Genomic DNA, 27,610 nt, shown 5'->3' on the forward strand with positions numbered 1-27,610 from the left:
ATATTTACAGTATAATAAAATATGATTACTTAACGAATTCCCTAAGTAATTATCTGAATAATCTTATGCAACTGTATACATTATATGGTTTGAATTAGAATATAACACATTGTCATATACATTAAAGTATCCCAAGTAGTAAAAATCTTTTGAATTGACAAAAAATCCTATACACTAAATAAAAATATATTGACGGTAATAATAAAATATGATTACTTAACGAATTCCTTAAGTAATTATCTGAATAATCTTACAACTATATAATATATAGTTTGAATTAGAATGTAGCACATTGACGTGTGTGTCGAAGTATCCGAAGAACCTACGACATAGCGGATTGAAGGCATATTTATGTGAATATATCTCTCACAATCGTTATTACGTAAGAACCGAGACCGAGTGTAGAACTGGAATAGCGGGATAACTGGTCTCTGGCCAATAATTACTGGTGCTGATGCTGAGTCTTAATCGGTCGATGGTCGTCCTTCGGTGAGAGTGTATGTATACTTGTTTGCTTACTTGTTCTGAAAGAGAAAACCCGAAGCTATCTTTTCACACAAACGCCTGCCTTCTTTATTTACGTTTCACTCGCCAATCAATAGAAACAAAATGAACAAATGAAATAAAAAGAAAAATTGAAAAAAAAATAAAAAAAATAAAAAAAAATAGTAGTTGACGTGATCAGAATCCTAAAGATCGTTTCCTGTGTGTATATCAATGATCGATATATCCTATCTCGATAGAAAATAATTTATCTTCATCTGCTGTTTTTTTTCTTCTTCTTTTTTTTTCTCTCCCTATAAATCATACGTTATTATCCCATTCGATTATTCGTTGTGTTAAATCATGTGTATGTGTGTGTGTAGGTATGGTAGTTTTATCGATATGAATTGTTATTATTAATTATTTTGTCCAATGTTACGATTTATTTTTTCTCATACAATTATTTTTATCCGATTATCTATGAGCTATTGTAATTGATATATTTCACTTTTCTTTTTTTATTCTTTTTTTTTGTTTTTAATTAAATGATCGATGTGTAACATGAATATTTTTTTTTTTTTGTAATCATTTGTTAGTATTTTAAATATGAAATTTTTTTTTGTAATTAAAAATTAATATTTTAATTGAAATTTATCAATACATATATTTGTGTTTGCTATAAAATTGTATTTAATTGAAATAAATTTGTTACTAACAAAATCAAAAAATTCTACGTATATAAAATAATAAAAAAAAATAATAATAAATAAATAAAAAAGAATGTGTGTGTGTGACGTAAGTATCGTTAAAAAAAAAATAAAATAAAATAAAATAAACGCGTAGAACAACCAATCCTTCTTATTTTATATTTTTTTTTTTGTTTTATCTTTTATGGACAATTACAAAATGGGCGTTAACACATAGTATCTTCTAACGTTACAACCATAACCCTCTCTCTCTCTCTCTCTCTTTCTGTTTATTAGAATTTATAGGTCATTAACGATGTAAAAGACGAAGGACATATGTAAATTCTCAAGCTACAAAAGCTTCCTTCACACTCGTTTCTTTGAAGAAAAAATAAAAAAAAAAAAAATAACATCTTCGTTTTCTCGTTTGTCCGAGATACACAATTCCAACTATACTTTTTGTTCGACCTATCATATATATATGAGATAAGAAAGACTAATGATTAGTTCGTTGTTAGATCACACAATAGGGATGCGTAATACAGTCTCTTTTTAACTTTTTTAATTTAAACAATAGACCATATTACAATTCTAAACTTAACACGTTGATTTATGAGTCTGAATAATAAAAAAATAAAAACAAATAGAAAAAAATACTCAATATTAAATTCGTAAATAATAAAATAATATAGGAAATAATTGAGAATAATGAAAAAAAAAAAAAATATCAATCAAAATTGTAATTATTTATATTAAATATAATATAATATAATTTTTATTATTTTATTTTTAATTTATTTAATATATATTATATAATATATATATATATATATAATTAATAAATATATACTACAACTAAAATATTATTTAAATTTAAATATTACAAATAATTACAAATATAATATATGAATAATTTATATAATATACACATTACACATAAATATTATCAATTACTTATCATATATAACAAGTTTATATATTATATACTAAAATTTATATATATCCATATACGTTATAAGGAAAAGAATATATTGCAAATAATAACAAAAAATAGAGAGAGAGAGAATGTGTAACGCAAGAAAATACAAAGTTAACACACTTAAAAACAAATAAAATAGAAAGGAAAAAAATATATATAAAAAAAGGAGGAGTAAGAGGGAAAGAAAAAAAAAGGAAAAAAAATGTCTGGATAAGGATGGGCTGGTATGGAAGAACGATGACGTGCGCTCTCGGGTTTGACCCTGACTTTATTTATGTTTCCCCATAGCATTAAAGGCAGTTACACACGTGCTACGAAGGCCTCCCGTCTCCTTTGTCTACGCGTTTCGTTCAACCGGCCAAGCTAACAACCTCATTGCCATTTCTACGTCGACACAACAAGAGATAGAAAGACAGAGATATTATAAAGATAAAAAAAAAAGATAAGAGAATAAAAAAAAAAAAAAAAAAAGCGAGAAAGACACTTAACATATCTCTCATTGTCCGTGAGTGACGCGACACTCAATAGAATGTGCAACCTGCATGCATGCAAATCGAAGCTTTTTTTTACTGATCTATTTGACGACAACTAGACGATTAAATTAATGTGATACCCTCATTAAAACTTATTCTATAATAATCTATTTGTTATAGATTGAAAACAAAATGATTTAACTAATTGGATTTTAATTTCAAAGAAAATCAAATTATATTTGTATCGATTAATTTGATTTTTGTATTATTTAAATTAAATATTTTAAGGTTTTTTCCGAAAAGTAGTGAGGTTTTTTCCGAAAAGTGGTGAGGTTTTTTCCGAAAAGTAGTGAGGTTTTTTCCGAAAAGTAGTGAGGTTTTTTCCGAAAAGTAGTGAGGTTTTTTCCGAAAAGTAGTGAGGTTATTTCCGAAAAGTAGTGAGGTGTTTTCCGAAAAGTAGTAAGGTGTTTTCCGAAAAGTAGTGAGGTGTTTTCCGAAAAGTAGTGAGGTGTTTTCCGAAAAGTAGTGAGGTGTTTTCCGAAAAGTAGTGAGGTGTTTTCCGAAAAGTAGTGAGGTTTTTTCCGAAAAGTAGTGAGGTGTTTTCCGAAAAGTAGTAAGGTGTTTTCCGAAAAGTAGTGAGGTGTTTTCCGAAAAGTAGTGAGGTTTTTTCCGAAAAGTAGTGAGGTTTTTTCCGAAAAGTAGTGAGGTTTTCTCCGAAAAGTGGTGAGGTTTTTTCCAAAAAGTAGTGAAGTTTTTTCCGAAAAGTATGTATGAAAATAATATAAAAAAATATTTGGACAAGTCCGTAGCTGCCGGTTATATGAATATGAAAGCTCTATATAAATTAGTATAATTGAAGTGAGTGAAGTTTTTATGTTATGTGGGTATATATAGCAATAGATACTACTACTACTACTACTTGAGAATCTTCTACGTGTTCTGTAGAGTTAATTACAGTGTAGCTAATAGAAGAATAGATTCAAAGACCACTATAATACCTCGCCCATCATATAATAACGCAAATGTTAAGAAAATGTCTATACAAACGTAATTTATTAACGGGTTCTTTGCTCATGATTCGTATTCATATTTGCGAATTAAAATTGATTATCTTTGTCATGATTCTTTTATTTTCAAATCAAAATCAATTTCACCTATTAATTATTTAATAAATTCTCAATGTTTCTTGTAGAAAAGTGATAATTTATAAATTCGTTATTCTAAAATATCTATATACTACGAATATATATTAGTTCGAAGAATATATTAATATATTATAATATTATATTGTGTTATTAAAAAATTTATTATTTCAATATTAAAATAATAAAATAAATATATAATTATAATAAAAATATTTAATTTTAAATTAAATAAAATGTATTTAAATATTAAGTACTATTTAAAATTAAATATTTAAATTAAATATTATAATATATATATATATATATATAATATAATGTTATTATTATTATAATAAAAGGCAAAAAAAAGAATGAAATAAAATATGTTAAATAAATTGTTATATTTAATAATGGCTGACGAGATCCCCCATCCATGACACTTTTTACTTTCATAGTTCTACCATGCTCGATCATGCTCCTTTCCTTTTATATCTCTCTCTTCAACTTATATAGAAATTTCTCTGATCTTAAAAAGGATCAGGGTGGCAGGAGGGAGGGGGGCTTGAGGGAATGGGTGAAAATAATAGAAGACACAGAGAAAGAGACGTTCACTTTCTCATTCGGCGAAGTAAAACTGTGTCGCAGGAAACCGGGTCGCCGTAAACGTCGCAGAGAAAGTGAGAGTACGATCGGCACAAAAGTACTATACTCGCATAAACACATACAAACACATATACACATATACAATACGGTGATCTCGATCGTAATGCAGCTGCCATTACTTTATACACACACACAGGATCTTTCAAAGATTAAGAATTTGTTTTATCTTCTAGACGGCAGCACTAACTAATGTTCATTTCAATTATTATTATTTTTATTAAATTAAAATAAAAAAAAAATGATAATTGTATGCATGATCGATATGTATTTGTATCATTGGTAATTAAATTATAATGCGTTACTTTTATTAATTCGAAATGTGTTTGATCAGATTAAAAATAATTTGGATAGTTTTAATTAATTGACAAATTGCATAGAAAGTTAAGTATTTACTTTTGATGATTTTTAATTGCAGTTTTCAATTAGAATATTTTGTATTTTATTAAATTAACATTGATTTGTTATTTAACCAATATTTAATTATCCTTTTGATGTTTTTTATTTAAATTTTGCAAAACTATAATTTGATTGTATTTAATATCAGAATTATTCTATAAGGTTTTTTTTTCTACTTTGTTTAAATAATTTTTTATTATTTCAATAAAGTTCCTAAATTTCTTCCTAACTTAACATAATTAACAAATACTATTATATTATATTATATTATATATATATAATTAGTTTTAATAAAATAAAAATAAAAATTAAAAAAAAAAATCAAATTCCAATGAAACAAATCAAAACATAATTTCAATCATCAAATAGGATAATCAACAAGAAAATCTTTTTAATCTCTTAATTTTTTTTTTTTTTTTTTTAACATCTCGTCCTAAATCTCGCGCATTTTTGTCTGAACGAAAACGTGTGTCCAAGTTTCACTTCCTTTTAAATCGTATGTGAGAGAGTTTTGTATATCATATGTGTGTGTATGTATGTTAACATAAGAGATGAGATACTACGAGAGAGTGATTTGTATATTAGTGTGTTTCTAAAGAAGTAACATATACACATTCGCATTTGAACTGTTCACGTAAGCAATAAGTATCACAAGCGAAAGCTCGTTGACGATTGCTAACGAATTTCAATGCTGACGTATCTCTCAACACATAAATACAACAACAACACACATACACATACACATACATACATACAGAGGACAGAGACAGATAAATATAAACATATGGAAAGAGTATTAAATCGTTCAACGATACTTTCCTCGTGTCTTACTATATACATACACGTTTCCCTCATAGGATTCGATTTCTTTTACTAAGGAAAAAAAATAAAATAAAAAGAAGAAACAAATCTGCACGATAGTTAAACTCTCATGTCGCTGACCTATTCACCTAGATTATATTTAACCTATTGTTCATTGTTTGCAAAAAACGTTTTAACACTATAGTTTAAAAGAAAACTATTATAATATGTTAATGTACAATACGTGTTTTTAATTGAACTATAAATAGTAGAGTATTTTTTTTTTTTTTTTTTTTTTTTTTTTAACAAATTTTGTAAAAAGATAAAAATTATTTAAAATAAAAGGGAAATTAATTTAACATAATTTTGTATTATAACAAAAATATTATTTTTATCATTTTTTTCCCCTTTGACATAAGTTTTTGCAATAAACGTAATAAATTCTTGAATAATATATAACTATAAAAAACTGATACTATAATACTAATAATTATTTAAAATAAAGGGAAAATAATTTAACATAATTTTGTATTATAACAAAAATATTATTTTTATCATTTTTTTCCCTTTGACATAAGTTTTTGCAATAGACTTAATAAATTCTTGAATAATATATAACTATAAAAAACTAATACTATAATACTAATAATTATTTAAAATAAAGGGAAAATAATTTAACATAATTTTGTATTATAACAAAAATATTATTTTTATCATTTATTTCCCCTTTGACATAAGTTTTTGCAATAGACTTAATAAATTCTTGAATAATTGATCTTTTAGAATAATATAAAAGGTATATTTAATTTTTATACTTTTAATAACAAATGTATAAAATATTACACACATATGTATTTATATTTGATTTATATTTATAGTAGAATGTATATATATATATATATATATATATATATATATATATATATATATATATATATATATATATATATATATGTATATAACTAAATATTAACAAAAAGAAAACAATCTTATCAATAACCAATCATATCCAAGTATAGAAAAATGTTAATTAAAAAACAAAATCAATGAAAACAAACGTTTCCTCAAGCCATGGACTTTGAACCCATTAAAGGACAAAACAATCGATCATTTTTCTCAACAAAGGATCTCATTATAAACGTTTACGGTTTATGAAGTAGTTTACTTTAAAAGAAATAAAAAAATGTCTTAGATTCAAGGTAAAAGATCATGGATCGTGGTATATAATTCTGTAAAAGAGCACGCACATAAAATAAAATAAAATAAAATAAAAAAATAAAAATAAATGATATCAATGAAAGACGACTGGAAGAAGAGACTCATGACCCTTGATCTCGAAAGTTCTATTAAATATTATACATGATACTGATTAAAGTCATACAAGTTATCTTTCTAATAGACAAATCTAACACACTAATATCAATCTAACTATATGCGTGTTAGTGGGTGTGTATTTTTCAGGTCACGACCCACTTAAACGCGTTTTCCGCAAAGTCACATGCCACAAAATCGTCCCTGACACGATAAAAGGTTCTCTCTTTCACTATATCACTACTTTTCTTGCATATTCTTTACTCTCTCATAATGCCCCCCTCCTCCTCCTCCTCCTCCCACCCCACCCCACCCCACCCTCCACCTAATTCCTTGTTCATTGGATTTTCTAAGGTTTGACCCTTGAGAATTAAATGTACACATATATATACTTATGTAGATTTTAAACTAAACGATAAAAGTTTAGTTTTTTATACTAAACCTAACCTAAAACTTCATTCATACCTATTCCTATCGTTTTAGGAATAAAAAAAATGTATATTTATGTATCGTAATATAAAATGAGATTTTAATGCAATTGGTTATTGTAGAAAATATTTTTTTATATTTAGAAAACAATATAGAACAAAATTTGGGTTCAATTTTTGCCCTGAGTGGTCAAATAAGTAATTGAAAAAAATAGATATATTATTTATTAAATATTTTATATTAATTCTAAAATATTCTATATTAATAGAATAAGATGTTAATGCAATTTAATTATTGTAGAAAATATTTTCTTGTATTTAAAAAACAATATAGAAAATATGGGTTCAATCTTACCCTGAGTAGTCAAATAAAAGTCAAATGACCATTTAAAAAAAAAAAAAACTACATATATTAATTTAATTGTAGAATCAAATTTTAATGCAATTGAATATTGTAGAAAATATTTTCTTATATTTCAAAAACAATATAGAACAAGATATGGGTTTAATTTTATTCTGAGTGGTCAAATAACCATTGAAAAAAAAAAAGAAAAAAAACAATACATATATTATCTTAAGGGGACCTTCTACTCTGAGCACCTAAAAAAAAGGCTATTTTCGCGAATTTTTTCCAAGAAAACTATAAAAGATATCGATCTAAAAGTTGTTGGGTTTGTTAAATTGAGTCTTAAACTATATAAATGAATTTTTATTTTTTCATTTTAATTAATTTTTTATTGCAAAAACAGTAGTATAAAAAAACATCATCGGCCCATTAATAAAATTTATTATCGGCCCATTAATAAAATTTATTATCGGCCCATTAATAAAATTTATTATCGGCCCATTACCGGCATTTATTATCGGCCCATTACCGGCATTTATTATCGGCCCATTACCGGCATTTATTATCGGCCCATTACCGGCATTTATTATCGGCCCATTACCGGCATTTATTATTGGCCCATTACCGGCATTTATTATTGGCCCATTACCGGCATTTATTATTGGCCCATTACCGGCATTTATTATTGGCCCATTACCGGCATTTATTATCGGCCCATTACCGGCATTTATTATTGGCCCATTACCGGCATTTATTATCGGCCCATTACCGGCATTTATTATCGGCCCATTACCGGCATTTATTATCGGCCCATTACCGGCATTTATTATCGGCCCATTACCGGCATTTATTATCGGCCCATTACCGGCATTTATTATCGGCCCATTACCGGCATTTATTATCGGCCCATTAATAAAATTTATTATCGGCCCATTACCGGCCGATTATACAGATTACAATAAAAAAAACTGCTTGAATAAACAATGAAAGAGAAAGGGATTGAACAAGATAAGAGTCGTCCGTGCGCGCCGAACGCTCAGGAAAGCGGTCCGAGGTAGTTACGTTCAGGCACCAAAAATGTAGTTAGAGACATCGGATCTTTTTGAAATTTTAACACAATATTTCTACATATATATACATTCGAAAAATGTAAAAAAAAAAAAAATTTTTTTGTTTGCAGAGTAGAAGGTCCCCTTAATATAGAATGAGATTTTAATGCAATTGAATTATCGAAGAAAATATTTTCTTTTATTTATTACAAATGAATAATTTATATGTATGTTTTACAATTGACTATGGGTTGTAAATTTAGTGTTAATTTAATTTAATTTCATTTTGTTTTACACCATTACCCTAATTCGTATTCTATTTTATTCTTTCTTTTTCATGTTGGTTTTTTCATTGTATTGACTTTTTATCGTACTTACAACAACACACACCTTATTCGAAACAATCAGCACGTTTCACGAACATCGACCTCACCTATATTAACTTGAACCCAGTCATGACCTCCAACTATTATATCGTACGACTAACCTGATTACATTTCCTGTCAATTTCTAAATGAATTATTTGTTCTAATCATTCTAACATCATTAATCATTATTCATTAATATTACCAAAGATTTGTGATTATTTAACACAATAGTAGTACACTAAACTTGTATATAAATGAATAAAAAAAAAATAATACTGTTCATTTGTTCAAATAAAGAAATTAAATGATTTAATTAAATGAACGAATTTATTTATTTATATCAACGAAAAAAATAAATTAAATATATTTAAAAATTCATGAATTATTCTATTGAATCTGTTCGTTTGAATATGGAACCAAAGAAGGAAAGAAAACAAATAGAAAAAATTGAATTTGAATAAATTTCATTTAAAATTCTATTTAAATTTAACTTTTAAATATATTTATTTATCTATACTACTATATATAACTTTTAAAGTTATTTATAAGTATATATACATATACTAACTTTATTAGTTATATATAGTAGTATAAATTATAAAGATATATATAATATATATAGATAGTAGTATTATAATAATATGTATTATAACTATATAGTATAACAAATATATATTGTAGTAATATGGTAGTATTATAATACTACTATAATACTATATTATTATTATTATTATATACTATATAATATAATAGTATATTAGTTATATAATATAATAGAATATAATATAATATAATTATATAATATAATATAATAATTAGTAATATAATATAGTAGTATATTAGTTATATATTTTTTTATACTATATAATAGTATATAATATATATATAGTAGTATTATATTATATATTAAAACAATATACACATGGAAATATATATTTTAGATTAATTATATTGTAGACATATATATTAGATTAAACATTTTTTTACATATATATAAAATAGGACATAGAAAGTAACTATTGTTCTATTTTTAGTAACTTTACGTTTTACCAAGTATTCGCGACGTTCTAGAAATAGTATTATAACTTAAGGAATAGGAGAAACGTTAAATGATTCAAAAGGTAACAACTTAGATTTCTAACAATGGCAAGGAAAGAAGAAAAATAAAAAAAAAAAAAAAAGTTCAAAAGGAAAGAAAGGTAAAAGTGAGAGACAATATCAGGTGAAAAGAATGAGAGAAAGATAAATCGTTTGGGGGGTTCTTTGTTTTCTTACTCGACCCACAAACCTAATTCCTCATTTCTTTCTTATTTTTTTCTTCTTTTTTATTTTTTTTTTTTTTTATCTTATATTATATATTCTCCTTTTTTATTTTTATTTTTTATCTTCAGATATGCGATCATACGTAAGACATTGTACCACGTATGTATACAAATAAATAAATATATATATGTACACGCACATACACAGTTATATGCAATGAAATATAGACAGGTTTAAAAGGAGACTACTTAAATGTGTGTTAATGTAGCAGGGAAAGTTACCTTGTTAAAAACAGTGGGGAGAAAGTGAAAGCTTTATTTCCGGGGTAAAACGTTAAACGTATTATTTTTTTTTTGTTTTTTTCAAGACATAAAATATTTAACAACAACAACAACACAAATTAAAACGAAGTTAATGAATTGAAATTATTGATAGTTTTATTTTATATTTCTCTCATGATGTATAGTATTCTACATTTCGATCGATAATGTTCTTCCGATGTGAACGAACTTACAGGATTGATATCTCGTGGTTTACAAACCTCAAACAAACGATTAAACGAACTATATCGAATTATCCTTGAGGTTCCTTGCCCCTCCTCACTAATCATTCACTTTCAATGATTATATGGTTGATTAATTATAATTGAACATTGTCATCCTAACTTATCTACAAAATGAAACCATTTTTATTATATTTTATTTCATTTTTATTTTATCTTATCAACTTAGAATTCATCTTTCCATATATATGTGTTTCTTTTTTTATATTTTATACAATCTAATTATCTAAATAATAGAAACGTCTCACATGTTTTTTGTTTTTTTTATATATGTCCTTCTAATTGTTATTTGATTAATTATTATGATAAACGTTGTTTTTTTTTTTAAATTAAATAAATTATATATTTAATTAAAGATAAATTATATTATTATTCTATATAAAATATTATAAAATTATAATTATTATGTAATTTAATTATATATATTATATTTAATATAATATAATGTAATATATATTGATATATTATATTAATAAATAAATATATTATATAATATATATTATAAGTATAATATAAATTATATATATTATATTTTAGTATATATATATCTTATATATTAATATATATTAGTTATATATATTATATATATGTTATAAGTATAATATTATAAATAATATAGTATATTATATAATATATTATATATAATAGTATTATATATTATATATAGTAATAATATAATATATATAATAATAATATAATATATAATATATTTATTAATATATATAAATATATATATATATATATATATATATATAAATTTATATATAAATTTATATATAAATTTATTATATGTTATATAATAAATATTATATTATATTATATAATAAATATTATATTATATTATATAATAAATATTATATTATATTATATAATATAATATTTATCCTGGGTTTCCCTTTTAGTCGCCTCTTACGACAAGCAGGGATTACTGAGGGTGTATTCTTCCCCGCCTCCCTCACGGGGAATATAATAATAATATAATGAAATTAAATAAATTAAATAAATTAAATAAATAATTAAACAAAATTAAATAATTACAAAATGATATAATAAAATTATTATATAATATAACTAAATTAAAAATATTATAATTAAATTATTGATATAATTACAATTAAATTATATCGCAAGAACAACAATATAAAATACAATAAAAAAGAAAGGAAAGGAAAGGAAAAAAGAAAGAGGAAAATAAAAAGTCAAACACCGGGGGGACAAGAGTAAACGAGTGAATGTTGAGCTCGTTCTCTATAAGAGGGAAAGGAAACTGGAAAGTGGAACACGGCCAATGTCTCGTTGACCTCCTGACACACATTTCCCGCTCGTCTCAACGAAAGTGAAAAGAATCGTTCTTTTTACAGTCATTTAAAATTTATAACAACTAAACCACCACATCATCATCTTCCCTTCACCCTCCTTCTCACTTCATTAAAATTACAATTTTTTTGATTATTTTTTTATTATTCCTACAACTAACTTCTTGCCTATGTTGTGTCAAACATTTCCTAACATTTTTTCCAACTTTAATAAAAAAACATGATTGGTTTGTACTATTTTTTTTTTATTTAAGAAGGAAAAAAAGAACAAAATCTAGCACATAGAATTTAGGAAAGTGTCAAATATTTCAAATCTTTCTGTTACTGCAATTAATAAAAATATTCTCTATGTACTTTTTAAATTCTAAAGAAAAGGAATTTAAAAAAAAAAAAAAAGAAGGAATTTTAAAATATTGAAATAATCGAATGAAAAGGAAATAATATTTATAAAATAATTATCATTTGACAATATTAAATAATATTAAAATAATATATTTTATAAATAATACTAGTAATATTAATATTAACTATATATAAAATACATTAAAAAATGTAAAATGTTTATATATAAATTAATTATAAATAATATTATAAAATCGTAATAACAATATTATTTATAAAATAAAAGTATAAATATATAAACATTCATATATATAATAAATAAACAACAATATATTAATCTAATTATAAAAAATTATATACCAATCATACTTGCATCATATTGCACATAAAAACTTGATTATTATAAATCCTAATTTATATATTCATACGTTTAAGGTAAAAAATAAAAATTTATATATTTATAAGTTTAAGGTAAAAAAAAAGAAGAAAAAAAAGAAAGAAGAAAATGGCATATAAGTAAAACATTATATTCGTAAACGAGAGACATTTTATATCAGAGGACAAAGTGCATCTATGTCCGTTGAGTTTAAAACGTTAAAAACGAAACCAAGGATATCGATACGATATATCTCGAGGATGACCCCAGTTCGATATAACGTGCCTACTCCACAATCGTCCTTTTACATACTCAAGGTCTCTGTCTCGAATTCTAAAATTACTCTTTCAATTCGACCGGTAGTAAATGTTGTTTCTCACTCATGGTACTGTTAAACGTTATACATACCTATACATACACATTTACATATATATGTGTGTGTACGTAAACCTTAAGTACACGTATGGAAACACATTCATACAAACATGCATACAAACATGCATACAAACATGAATACAAACATGCATGCATACACGAATTCATATATGGATAAATATACATGTTTGTTAGAATGATTACAGATATATGTATATGTGTGTGTATGTAAATGTGTATATGTGTGACGTTCATTGCTTTACTTTTTCGATTCTGACGTCGCGGAAGAATACGAGCACGCCTTATCGGGTTTGAAACCTTCGACAACGAGTCTCACGACATGCCAGATCTATTTTCATGCAAATTGTCCTTCGAAAGGAAATCGAAGTGTGAAACCTTCGAAACAGAATCGAATCCGACCTCGACCTTGCGTCATTTCCTTCGCGGTTCTTTCTTTTCTTTTTTATTATAATTTCTTCGTTTACTTTTTTTTCCCTCCGTCTAACTTGTTCTTTTTTTATTTTTGTTTGAACTGGTATTTTTCTTTTTCTTTTTTTTTTTTTAGTGACAAAAAACATTCGTCATGGGAGAGAATACTATCATCTAAGAGAATACAACTTTCTTTTCGATAGAAAAACTATAGTAGAAATTCTATGGTTATGGGAATAATGAATGAGAGAAATATCTTTTTTTAGTGGTGTTTATCAAAGTTATCATCGGTCAAGGTTTTATGTGTTTTTTTTTTTTTTTCTTAATAGTAAGGATCATTTAATTTAGATTATTAAGATTAATAATTAATTTATTTGTTTAGATTATTAAATATTAATTAATTATTAAAAAAATTATTAAGATGTATATATATGCCCTTAAGGGGACCTTCTTCTCTGCAATTTAAAAAAATTTTTTTTTTTTTTTTTTACATTTTTCGAATGTATATATATGTAGAAATATTGTGTTAAAATTTCAAAAAGATCCGATGTCTCTAACTACATTTTTGGTGCCTGAACGTAACTACCTCGGACCGCTTTCCTGAGCGTTCGGCGCGCACGGACGACTCTTATCTTGTTCAATCCCTTTCTCTTTCATTGTTTATTCAAGCAGTTTTTTTTATTGTAATCTGTATAATCCTTCGTATTGTCAGGTATATTTTTCGGGGGATCAGACATAGAGAAATATATAACTGTCTGAAGATGATGATATATAGATAATTAAATTATGATGATGTTAATGGGCAAATAATTTTAATAAAACGTGGCCCATTGCTGGGCCCATTAATCGGCCAATGATCAACTACCATTAATGGGCCGATAATAACTGCCGGTAATGGGCCGATACTAAATGCCGGTAATGGGCCGATACTAAATGCCGGTAATGGGCCGATACTAAATGCCGGTAATGGGCCGATACTAAATGCCGGTAATGGGCCGATACTAAATGCCGGTAATGGGCCGATAATAACTGCCGGTAATGGGCCGATACTAAATGCCGGTAATGGGCCGATACTAAATGCCGGTAATGGGCCGATACTAAATGCCGGTAATGGGCCGATACTAAATGCCGGTAATGGGCCGATACTAAATGCCGGTAATGGGCCGATACTAAATGCCGGTAATGGGCCGATACTAAATGCCGGTAATGGGCCGATAATAAATGCCGGTAATGGGCCGATAATAAATGCCGGTAATGGGCCGATACTAAATGCCGGTAATGGGCCGATAATAAATGCCGGTAATGGGTCGATAATAAATGCCAACTTTTAGATCGATATCTTTTATAGTTTTCTTGGAAAAAATTCGCGAAAATAGCCTTTTTTTTAGGTGCTCAGAGTAGAAAGTCCCCTTAACGGTCAAAGGATTAAAAGAAAACGAGAAAAGTTGTATTCTAAATAAACAAAATAAAATCAATGGCACTCGTCAAAAAGTTTTCAAATTAAAAAGAAAAAACAAAAAAAAAATATTAACATTCTAAAATAAAAAATCAATGTCTCTAGTCAGGAATAATTTAAATCAAAGGAAATAACAAAAATAAATGTTTATTCTTGATTTTGTTATTGTATAATTTTAACCAAGATTAACATTATTTTTGCATATATTTGACTTTTGCTTTTTCTTCCTTTTTTTTTTTTTTTTTTTAGATGTCATGCATACACTTTATTTACAGACTACACAGGAAGTTGGTATTAAAAATAAAGAAAAAAAAAAGAAGAAAAAAGGAAAAAAAAAACACGACTGACTTGAAATTCTTACGATGACTACTAATGATACCTAAATAAGACGACAACCTTGAATTAGAAGATGTACCATGCTGTGCAACATTACGTATTACCAAGGAAATTGTTGATTTAATCAAGCCACTCTCTTTTACATACATACAACACAACATTACACAGCATAACACATACTATCTAACGAAATATCAAAAATAAAATCGATTAATATATTTGTAATACTCGAATAATAACCAAACAATGAATTGCAAACGTGAATTCGTTCGTTCAAGTTATTTACATTAATTGTTTAATCTATGATAAAAATAATATTCCTTTTAAGAGAATACTTTTAAGTATCACGTTTATTATTTCTTTATCAACTTGTACGATAGAAGGAATATCCGATAAATTCGATATTTATTTTCGTTTCTGAACGAGGGACCAAAGTTACGCCGTATGGACTAAATTTTTAAATATTAAAAATGGCTTTAAAAAAATGGTTGAAGCTTCGATGAAAAAAAAATTAAAAATACAATTAAAAATAAAATTTAAAATATAATCTAATTTGATCAATATTAGTAAAAAAACAATATATATTATATATTTTTATATAATTATATAATTATATATATTTTATTATTATAATATTATATAATATATATTAATAATATATTAATAATTATTAAATTAAATATTATCTAATATTATATTATTATAATATATAATTAATATATTTAATAAATTATATTTATAAAAAAATATAATATATATATATATATATATATATATATATATTATATTTTTTTATAAATATAATTTATTAAATATATAATTAAAAAAAATTATTAAATTTAGGAATCGAATAATATATTTGATTTAATTGACAATATATTTGATTATAAATAATTTTTGTGGATTTTTAATTAGAAATATTTTGCAAATTTAGCATAAACATTTAGAATTGTTTGGAACAATTTTTGTACCGAGTATCTATACATAAACACACGTAAGTACGTATACGTAAGTATATAAGAATATAAGTATGTATAATAGTCTTACGTATTACCTGTATTTATGTGTGCAAGTATGTAAATAAGTAGCAATGTCATGGATATTTGTTCTCTTGTTATTTCCTCATGTGGTTTGACAAGAATGAGTAATTTAATCAGACCGTTCAGGGACAACCGGATAAAGGAATCGTTTTACTCATAGATAAAGTATATACCAACAATATAAATAATAATATATATATATATATATATATATATATATATATATATATATATATAAATAGGAATATATTTTTTTTATTATTATTAATATTTCAAATTTTATTCCAATATTTGTATAGAAACACAGGTTGGATACTTAATCGATTAGAATCTTGCTTCTTTCTCAATTACTTTCCTTTTTTTTTTCTTTTTTTTTTATCGATCAATCAATCACAAGTACAATAAATAATGCGTAACAAGGTATTGAAAAAAAGATAAAACACTCAAGTGACATAAATAATTTTCCGCTCGCATAAAAAAAAAGAAGTAAAAATAAATAAAAAATATCGATCTGTCGAGCTAACCATCTATAAAAACATCGATATATCGAACTATCGATATATCGATATCTCGAAGTTCGATATATCGACAGTTCGATAATCGATATCTCGAAGTTCGATATATCGATAGTTAGATATATCGATATCTCGAAGTTCGATATATCGATAGTTCGATAATCGATATCTCGAAGTTCAATATATCGATAGTTCGATAATCGATATCTCGAAGTTCGATATATCGATAGTTCGATAATCGATATCTCGAAGTTCGATATATCGATAGTTCGATAATCGATATCTCGAAGTTCGATATATCGATAGTTCGATAATCGATATCTCGAAGTTCGATATATCGATAGTTCGATAATCGATATCTCGAAGTTCGATATATCGATAGTTCGATAATCGATATCTCGAAGTTCGATATATCGATAATTCGATAATCGATATCTCGAAGTTCGATATATCGATAGTTCGATAATCGATATCTCGAAGTTCGATATATCGATAGTTCGATAATCGATATCTCGAAGTTCGATATATCGATAGTTCGATAATCGATATCTCGAAGTTCGATATATCGATAGTTCGATAATCGATATCTCGAAGTTCGATATATCGATAGTTCGATAATCGATATCTCGAAGTTCGATATATCGATAGTTCGATATATCGATAGTTCGATAATCGATATCTCGAAGTTCGATATATCGATAGTTCGATAATCGATATCTCGAAGTTCGATATATCGATAGTTCGATAATCGATATCTCGAAGTTCGATATATCGATAGTTCGATAATCGATATCTCGAAGTTCGATATATCGATAGTTCGATAATCGATATCTCGAAGTTCGATATATCGATAGTTCGATAATCGATATCTCGAAGTTCGATATATCGATAGTTCGATAATCGATATCTCGAAGTTCGATATATCGATAGTTCGATAATCGATATCTCGAAGTTCGATATATCGATAGTTCGATAATCGATATCTCGAAGTTCGATATATCGATAGTTCGATAATCGATATCTCGAAGTTCGATATATCGATAGTTCGATAATCGATATCTCGAAGTTCGATATATCGATAGTTCGATAATCGATATCTCGAAGTCGATATATCGATAATTCGATAATCGATATCTCGAAGTCGATATATCGATAGTTCGATAATCGATATCTCGAAGTTCGATATATCGATAGTTCGATAATCGATATCTCGAAGTTCGATATATATTGATAGTTCGATAATCGATATCTCGAAGTTCGATATATCGATAGTTCGATATATATTGATAGTTCGATAATCGATATCTCGAAGTTCGATATATCGATAGTTCGATAATCGATATCTCGAAGTTCGATATATCGATAGTTCGATAATCGATATCTCGAAGTTCGATATATCGATAGTTCGATAATCGATATCTCGAAGTTTGATATATCGATAGTTCGATAATCGATATCTCGAAGTTCGATATATCGATAGTTCGATAATCGATATCTCGAAGTTCGATATATTTAATAGTTCGATATATCGATATCTCGAAGTTCGATATTTTAAAGTTTGATATATCGAACTTCGAGATATCGATTATCGAACTATCGATATATCGAACCTCGAGATATCGATTATCGAACTTCGAGATATCTTTCAAACGTCTGCTACTCACAGTAAGAAATATCGAAAATTCTATAAAGAAGTTATCAGAGTGCTGATGAAACGTATTCTGTTATTAAAAGAACCAAACAAAAAGAAAAGTAAGAAAGATACAATTAAAAAGATAAATCTATAATTATTGTATATATATATATATATAACAAAAATAAATTTGTATAGTAACTTTATATATTTTAAACAAATATAATATTATGAATTATGGGAACAAAAATGTTAACGAAAAGAAACGAAATGAAAGAAAGAAACGAAGTGAAAAGTAGAAAGTATTATTTTCTTTTTTTTTCATTTGTTAAAAAATAATCAATGTGCTCGTAAATCTTATCCAATTTTTTATTACACAAGGGTCCTTTCTTTTTTATCTTCTCTTTTTTTCCTTGGGTTCGATTAGTGGCAATTTCTTTTTACGAGAACTATTTAAACGTGTGACCTAGTCAAGGCTCTTAACAACAATAAATAACAACAACATCTTCAAAAAAAAAAAAAGAAAAAGAAAATCATGCAAAGAAGTCAGAAAATCAATGAAGTTACGACCCTTAAAAAAAGAACTTTGAGAAATTCGTTGCGACTCTTCAAGGACGTGGTGGTATAAAAAAATGAGAATAAAGATAAGGAAGAATAACAAAAAAAGAAAAGAATAGAAAAGAAAAGAAAAGAAAAAAAAAGAAACTCACACGAGAGCAGCCAGCGATTGTCCCATAATCATCGTCGAGTATAATAATGGATGCCCACAAATGTTCTAAGTTTTGATCTCCGGTAGATGATTCGTGCCAGTTCAATGGGTGGTTTTGTACTTTCCCCTAAAAAAAAGAAGAATAAAAGAAATTAGAAAAGAAGAAAAAGAACCTTTTACGGTTATATAAATATAAGATATAAAATATAAAATACAAAATTTAAAATAATTAAAATATAAATGTATAAAAAAATATATATAAAAATAGAAATATAAAAAATTATATAATAGTATTTATAATTATATAAAATATTATTTTATTATTATTAAGTTTATTAGTATTATTATTTTATATATAATAATATATATAATATATATTGAATAATATATATTATATATATATAGATATATAATAATTATTATATATATTTATACAAATATTTTTTTTTATTCTATCTCATTTAACTAACTATTACACTATATCTATATATATATATATATATATATATATATATACATATACGCATAAACTAACATGAGTGTAAAGTATATACGCCTGGGACAACAATCGAATGCGGAAAAATTCTTTGCAAGGCCGTCGATGTCAAGGGCGAGGTGCTCGTTCAAGTCTCACCTGACTTGCATTTCGATAATCAGACGATGCATATATACGTGTATACCTACATAAGTACGTGTGTATCTCTAAACGGTTGCATATAGGTATAATCACTTAAACATAAACACGTTATAACATTTATTCAAGGTAACTCGAATGGTTGTTATCGATAAAGGAAATTGTTTTATTACATTATTTTTATTCTCAAACGTATATACGATTATGTTTATTTTAAATTATTTATTATAATTAAATATAGATATTTAATACTTTGATGTTTTTCATGTAATGTTCTATATTGCTGTTACAGGTAAACGTCATATTATTGAAAAATAGATTAGAAATAAACCCAATTCTTATCATATCTGAGTATTTAGAAAAATTTTTTGGTACTAAGAGGACAATCATAAAATGTCCATTGGATTATCAACACACATCATCAGCTTAAAAACAACATATGAGCGACACATGAGCAACAGTGCACACATCGATTAACTCCACTTTTTGAAAAATCTTAAATTTAAGTGTCAAAACACTTGGTATAGTCGTCATAACTTTTTATATTTATAATAACTTTCCTGAATAATAAAGATTAACATCATTAAATGACAACATTTTGTTGGCAATTTAATAATAAGTAATACAACAATATACATTATTTCATCGCATTTCTCAACTTTTTGTTTTATGGAATTAATCGATGTGTACACTGAACGGCTCAATTGATTTTTGTATATAAATTGAAACTATGATATATATATGTTTACGTACAACTTCCGACAGTTTTTCCCCGTTTGATAATGTATTCGTAATAAAGTGTCATCATCATTGACGACAATCGTGATTTTCCACATGGCATCTCGGAATTCTCACGGACACGTCCTTGGCATGTGTGTCCGGTGACTCCCTGTCTAAGTATTGCAGGTAAAAACACAAGTAAAACATTCACATCCATATGTATATATACACGTAGTTATTATATCTATATAGATATATACATACATATAATATTTGTCACGCACGTACGAGACCTTCTAAATCATGCACACTTTGGTAAACAACTCATTTGAATATACATTTTTTAAATTAGTAGAAAAACAATGAATTTTGTAAGTCACATTAAAAATGAAAACAAATTCGATTATCAATTTAACATTTGTAATAAATGTAGGATTTATATCAATTATGTATATCAAAAGTTATCTTAAGTAATTTGTTATAAATTCACGTTTATAATCACGATCATATATATGTTTCTTTTTGTTTAAATTTATGATACAAAATATTTAATAATTTATTTTATGCTACATTTATTTTAATTTACTTAATATTATATTTATTTTATTTTATTTTATATTATATTTATTTTATTTTATATTTATTCTATTAGATTGAAATAATATATATTAATATTAACTTTTTTAATTCATACATCTTATATCATGTCTGTCATCATTTCAATGTGACAAACATTTGAAAACGTCATCATTTTCAACAAAAAAAAATACGATTTACAAAGTAAAAGCTGACTGTAAACTCGAGTTCTTTAATTTTTCTTCCATAAAAAAATTCAAAAGAAAGTGAATAATATAATAAATGTATTTAGCGTTGATCATCGTCATCGTCATCGCCATCGTCATCGTTATCGTCATCATCATAGTCGTCTTGAATGCAAGAACACGTGGGTGCAAACAAGATATATGTACAACTACTAGCACACTCACACACATACTGGTGCTTTACGATTTCAGGTCGATAGCCGTGACGTCAACGAATAAAACGAGAGAGAAAGAGAGAGAGAAAGAGAGAAGAGAGGATGAAGTTCAAGGTTACCACACTTGAATGCACGTCCTACAGGGAAAATAGGAAAAGAGGACGAACGGATTTTTCAGGCCCAAGGAAAAACCTAACTGACAAGAGATTATTCTCTATCATCTTCATATGTGTTTATATGTGTTTAACTATACTCATTTAATATCCCTTTGATAACATTAACACACACATCAAACTCAATCGTTCGAAAAAATAAAAAATAATCGATCAATAGTATTGTCTATAAAAAAAAAAAAAATAATTGGAATATGGTGTTTAACATTTTCATTGGTTTTTGTTCTTTGTCATTTATTTTATTTTATTTTATTTTATTTTATTTTATTTTATTTTATTTTTTTTATTTTAGTTTAGTTTATGGTATTTTAATTTATTTTATTTTGTTTTAATTTATTTTATTTTATATTATTTTATTTTATTTTATTTTAGTTTAGTTTATGGTATTTTAATTTATTTTATTTTGTTTTAATTTATTTTATTTTATATTATTTTATTTTATTTTAATTTAGTTTATGGTATTTTAATTTATTTTATTTTATTTTATTTTATTTTAATTTATTTTATTTTATTTTATTTTAATTTATTTTATTTATCCTATTATGTGTGTTGGAAGGGTATAATTAGAATTATTATTATTTATCTATCCATTAAAAAATAATTAAAATATGATGTTTAGCATTATAATCGATTTTTGTTCTCCGTAATTAATTTGATTTTGTTTTATTAATACTTTTGTGTGAGTGGGGGGGGGGTGATGTTGAAGATGTATGTTAGAATTATTTTCATTTTCGATAAACTCCCACTACTTGGGGATAACCAATGACAAACCCACAGGATTTGGAATTTCGAGAAGAGTATCTCCAAGTGGGTCTTTACTTGAAAGATACGATGGTAGTAGGAATCGTCGTAGTCAGGAAACTGGGTCAAGTAGTTTTCTAACTGGGAGATTCATATTGTAGATATCGACAAGTTTGTTCGTTCGTTCGTTCGTTCGTACGAATTTGTGCTAAATCTAGGCATAACAGGAAAATAAATATATGTAATAATATAATATATGTAATATTTATACTTATATATGTGTGTGTAAACATTTATAATATCTAATTTTAAGAATAAATTTTACATATATAAAAAATTATAAATTTTTTTTAACAATAAAACCAGAAAATGAGATAAATCTTATTAACCCTTAGCAATCTGCAAATATTTGTATACCACTGCTTGTTATTAAATAATTAATAACAAGCTTATATTGTATATTGGATATTTTATATTGTATATTGTATATTGTTATAAAACAAGTATTATTTTTAAATAATTTTAAATATTTTTCTCTGCTTTCTTAAATAATGCATGAGCACGTTTTAACTATAGATAACAATTATCAATCGAAGATACTGTAACATCATAAGCATAAAGCTTAAAAACAATTGGCTCCTCTACGAAGCCTATACTGAACGTTAAGGGGTTAATAAAAATACAAATAAAAACCGAAAGGTTTTTTTTTTTTTAAATGATGTCAAAAGGGAATAGAAATTGAATAGAAATGAAGTTCGATAACTAGGGTGAAATTGTCATTATTCTCATAGTGAACAAAACAATATATCCAGTATAGTCTGAGAGAGTTTATTGTTTCGATTCTTGACTGTCCTAGTAGAGAAGAACATAATCGTATTTGGGTTGGCATGCCCGGACATGGCCCGGATATTCTAAGACCTTGAACTTGCGAAGTAAGCTTCTCTTTCTCTCTCTCTCTCTCAGACGAGTCATCTCAACCCTCTGCTACCCTATTCTTAACCATTTTACTCTTTTCTCCTACAATATACCCCAACTTCCTTACTTATTATACTATACTACTACAAAATGTACACCCCATATATATATATATATATGTGTGTGTGTGTGTACTAATAGGTATTTATTTATGTATACAACTACTCTGAAAGCTCGTAAACATAACAGGCATACCAACGATATACAGTTCATCAGCAATCAGAGAGAGAGAGAGAGAGAGAGAGAGAATATCCTCGACCTAGAGTCAGCTGACCGAGAACTTTCTTTAGGTCATGACCTCTTATTACGAACTATTATCAAACTGTATTATAAAATAAACTACGAATGTGAACAAAGTATATAATATTTAACCATATTTACTTCGATTAAATATCGAACTTTTTTTTGTTTTTTTTTTTGTTTTTTTTACATTAAATTAATTCTCGTCTCGTAAAAAGTTTCGACAAATTTCAATGTTTAAACTAAATTTGTCAACTTTCAATTTAAATAAAATACAAAAAAAAAATAAATAAATTTTATTAAACGAATATAACTTTTTAATCTAGTCGATTAAATGAGTCATTTGATAAAAAAAAAGTATTTAAAGATAAAAGAAAATATTTAAAGAAAATAATGAAACGTACACCCACATATACATGTACACTTACACATATGCAGATAAAGTTAAAAGTTCTTCTACGTCCAATAGAGCGAATAATAAACTGCCACCTGTTGAGGTAGAAAGAGAGAGAAAGAGAGAGAGAGAGAGAAAGAAAGAAAGAGTGAGACAGAGTATGTGTGTGTGTGTATCTTCGTGCTGCTCGTAATTTCGCGTTAAATCGTATCTACGTTAAACTCAATGAAGGTCAGCCCTTTATAAAAGGGACGTACTAAATGGAGAGCATTTTTTTTTTTAGAAGGCTTTAATATTTCAATTTTTTTCTTTTTTTTCTATATATATATCAAAGAATAAAATAAAGTAATATCCACAGTGTAAATCTGGTAACTGGGGGAAGAATGAGAAAGAGGGTGAGGGGGAGAGGAAGGGAGGAAGAGGGACCTTCCAACACACGTAACAAAAGGTAAGCCAATTTTCGAGTGGAGATAACGACGTTGCTCGGAATTGGCCAACCTTGGCCAAAAGTACTTCACTTCAATGTTTAACTATATATATATATATAATTATTTCGTTTTTTTTTTATAATATATGTAATTCTAAAATGTTTGTTTACGAAAGAAAAAGAAAATGTCTATTTGTGAAATTTAATATTTTCAATTGATAATATCCAATTGAGGATCGTTTACAAATTGTTTAGATACCTGGGTCGTTGATTAGTATTATATTATAATATAATTAATAATAATTAATAATATAATAGTAATATATAATAATATATATATGTATATACAATATTTTATTATTTTGTATATTATTTTATTGATTAACATTTGATTTGTATTACTACGTATTACTATTATAAAAAAAAATGAAATAATTTGTAAAATAAAGTAATCTCTAAAAATATTATTTAAAATTTTAATTTAAATAAAAATATAATTATAAAAGTTTAATTATAATTATTATAATTAAATTATTATTATAATTATTTCAATTAAATTATAAAAATTGTAATTTAATTTAATTTAATTTAATTGTACTTGTTTGTAAAGAAAAATAAAATAATTTGTAAAATTATTATTTAAAATTTTAATTTAAATAAAAATATAATTATAAAAGTTTAATTATAATTATTATAATTAAATTATTATTATAATTATTTCAATTAAATTATAAAAATTGTAATATAATGTAATTTAATTTAATTTTACTTGTATTTAAAGAAAAAGAAAATAATTTGTAAAAGAAACTGAAAAAATAAAAAAAATTCATTGAATCGTTTAAAAATAATTCATCGGTATGATAAAACAAGAGTATTACGTAATTGCAAAATATAAAATAAATATAAAATAAATAAATAAATAATAATAAAAATATATATATATTGTTATCTAAGAAAACGTTCATATTATTATTATTATGTATATTATTTTTTTATAACTCCGATGGTTACGCGGTAAAATCCTCTCACAGATTGACCTTTCACGAGGCTAAAAGGTGGGTGGTTGGGGGTGAGGGTTGAGGCCATGATCTTGCAACGGGGGCGGAAAAGCGTATGTAACAATATCACCTTTGGGTGTACATAGCCGTCGTCGAGGGAGTGTCACCCTCTTTCCATCCAACCTCCCCTAACTCACCCCCTCCCACACAACCCCTCTTTACTATCTTTCTCTCTCTCGACAACGTAGAACGGGTTGCCCGTGACCGGGGAAGGTCTTGGCCATGGATACACCACCAAGCAACGTGACGCAGTCATCAAGGGGGTAGGTTGATATACGCGCCCGCGCGCGCACAAAACTACCCTCTCTTTTTCTATTATATCTTTCTCTTATAACCCTGTATTATTTTTCTTTTTTTTTTTTTTTTTTAATTTTATCTATGTTGATAGTTATTATACTAAATATATGCAAAGTGTAAGAATATATAATTTTGTGAATAAATTAATAAAGTATAATATACGTGAAATTTATATTATAAAATAATAAAGTGTAATAAATTAAATTTATATTAAAAAATAATAAAGTATAATAGATTAAATTTATATTTTTTAAAATAATAAAAAATAATAGATGAAATTTATATTATATTATAAAATAATGAAGTATAGATGAGATAAATGTTTCACATTTGTTTTTTATATAATAAATAATATTAGGTGAATATCTTTCTTTGACACCCTTGCATTATTTTTTTTTTTTTTTTTTTGTTAATTTCATCTATCTTGAAAGTTATTATAAAAAATACAATATGAAAATTATAATAATGAATAAAAAATTTTCTAAATAAATTAATAAAGTATAATATATAGATTAAATTTATATTATAAAATAATAAAGTATAATACGTGAAATTTATATTTAAAAAATAATAAAGTATAATAGAATAAATTTGTATTTAAAAATAATAAAGTATAGATGTGAGATAAATGTTAAAATAAAAAAAATAAAAAAGAATAAAAAAAAATCCAATTAATACGTAAGACAAGTATTGCTATATTGGTAAAAAAAAAATAATCCAATAGAAGATTATATTAAAAAAATAAAATAAATATAAAACAAAAGACACAAAACGAGTTTAATAAAGATTAACATTATTATTATTATTATTATTATTATTATTATTATTATTATTATTGTTTCCTTAGATATTCCCTCTTTCTCTCTCTTCTATCCTCCTTCTCTCTCATTCTTACTCACTCACAGTGTTTTCTCATTGACACGATCAGAATCGGTGACGATATCAAGTCGATCGTAATTCCTCTTCGAAGGAGACTTGGGATAAGTGGGACGAGTAAGGTCGAAAGGTTGGACGAATATTACAAAAAGAGAGAGAGAGAGAGAGAGAGTCAGACAGAGAAAGAGGAAGAAGGATGAGAATAGAGAATAGTGAAAGAGGATGGAGGATGAAGAGAAGGATGAAGAGAAGGATGAGGATGAAGAGAAGGATGAAGAGAAGGATGAGGATGACGAGAAGGAGAGTGGTAAAATAAAAGGGGGCGAGGGAAGGAATAGGTGGACGAGGAGGATTGGATGGGAGAGGGGAAAGGAAAGGGAAGGGGAATTGTATGGGGAGGAGGTGAAGTGGCGTTAATGGAAGAGCTTACCCTGGGACGAGATCGCAAACGACCTCGATCGCGCGTGTCTCGACGAGAGACAGAAAGAGACAAAAAGAGACAGAGAGAGAGAGAGAGAGAGAGAGAACAAGTTTACCAGTCTTTTGCCCGTGACCAGAGAGGACCTTGACAATGGCTGTGCTCCCGACTATGTTCTCTGCGACGTAGAGGAAGGTTCACGGGATAGGTGGAAACGAGAAG

The 27,610-nt window shown here is 26.1% G+C and overlaps 1 long non-coding RNA gene across 3 annotated transcripts; it reads right to left on the bottom strand.

The window, feature by feature from the left end:
* Window positions 1–384: 384 nt before the first annotated feature.
* On the bottom strand, window positions 385–27,609 carry LOC149031554 (uncharacterized). Of its 3 annotated transcripts, none has more exons than XR_016177671.1 (4): window positions 26,998–27,609; window positions 20,847–20,986; window positions 19,461–19,586; window positions 385–524 (listed from the first exon to the last, which is right to left on the bottom strand). It is a non-coding gene; the product is annotated as an uncharacterized LOC149031554 (long non-coding RNA). The 3 variants fall into 3 exon arrangements; XR_016177672.1 differs by having other exon boundaries at window positions 27,507–27,598; XR_016177673.1 differs by lacking the exon at window positions 20,847–20,986 and having other exon boundaries at window positions 27,507–27,605.
* Between the last annotated feature and the right edge of the window lies 1 nt (window position 27,610).

This window comes from Polistes dominula, unplaced genomic scaffold, assembly GCF_049000335.1.
Source record: "Polistes dominula isolate Pdom_NZ unplaced genomic scaffold, Pdom_raw_medaka contig_17, whole genome shotgun sequence".
NCBI lineage: Eukaryota > Metazoa > Arthropoda > Insecta > Hymenoptera > Vespidae > Polistes > Polistes dominula.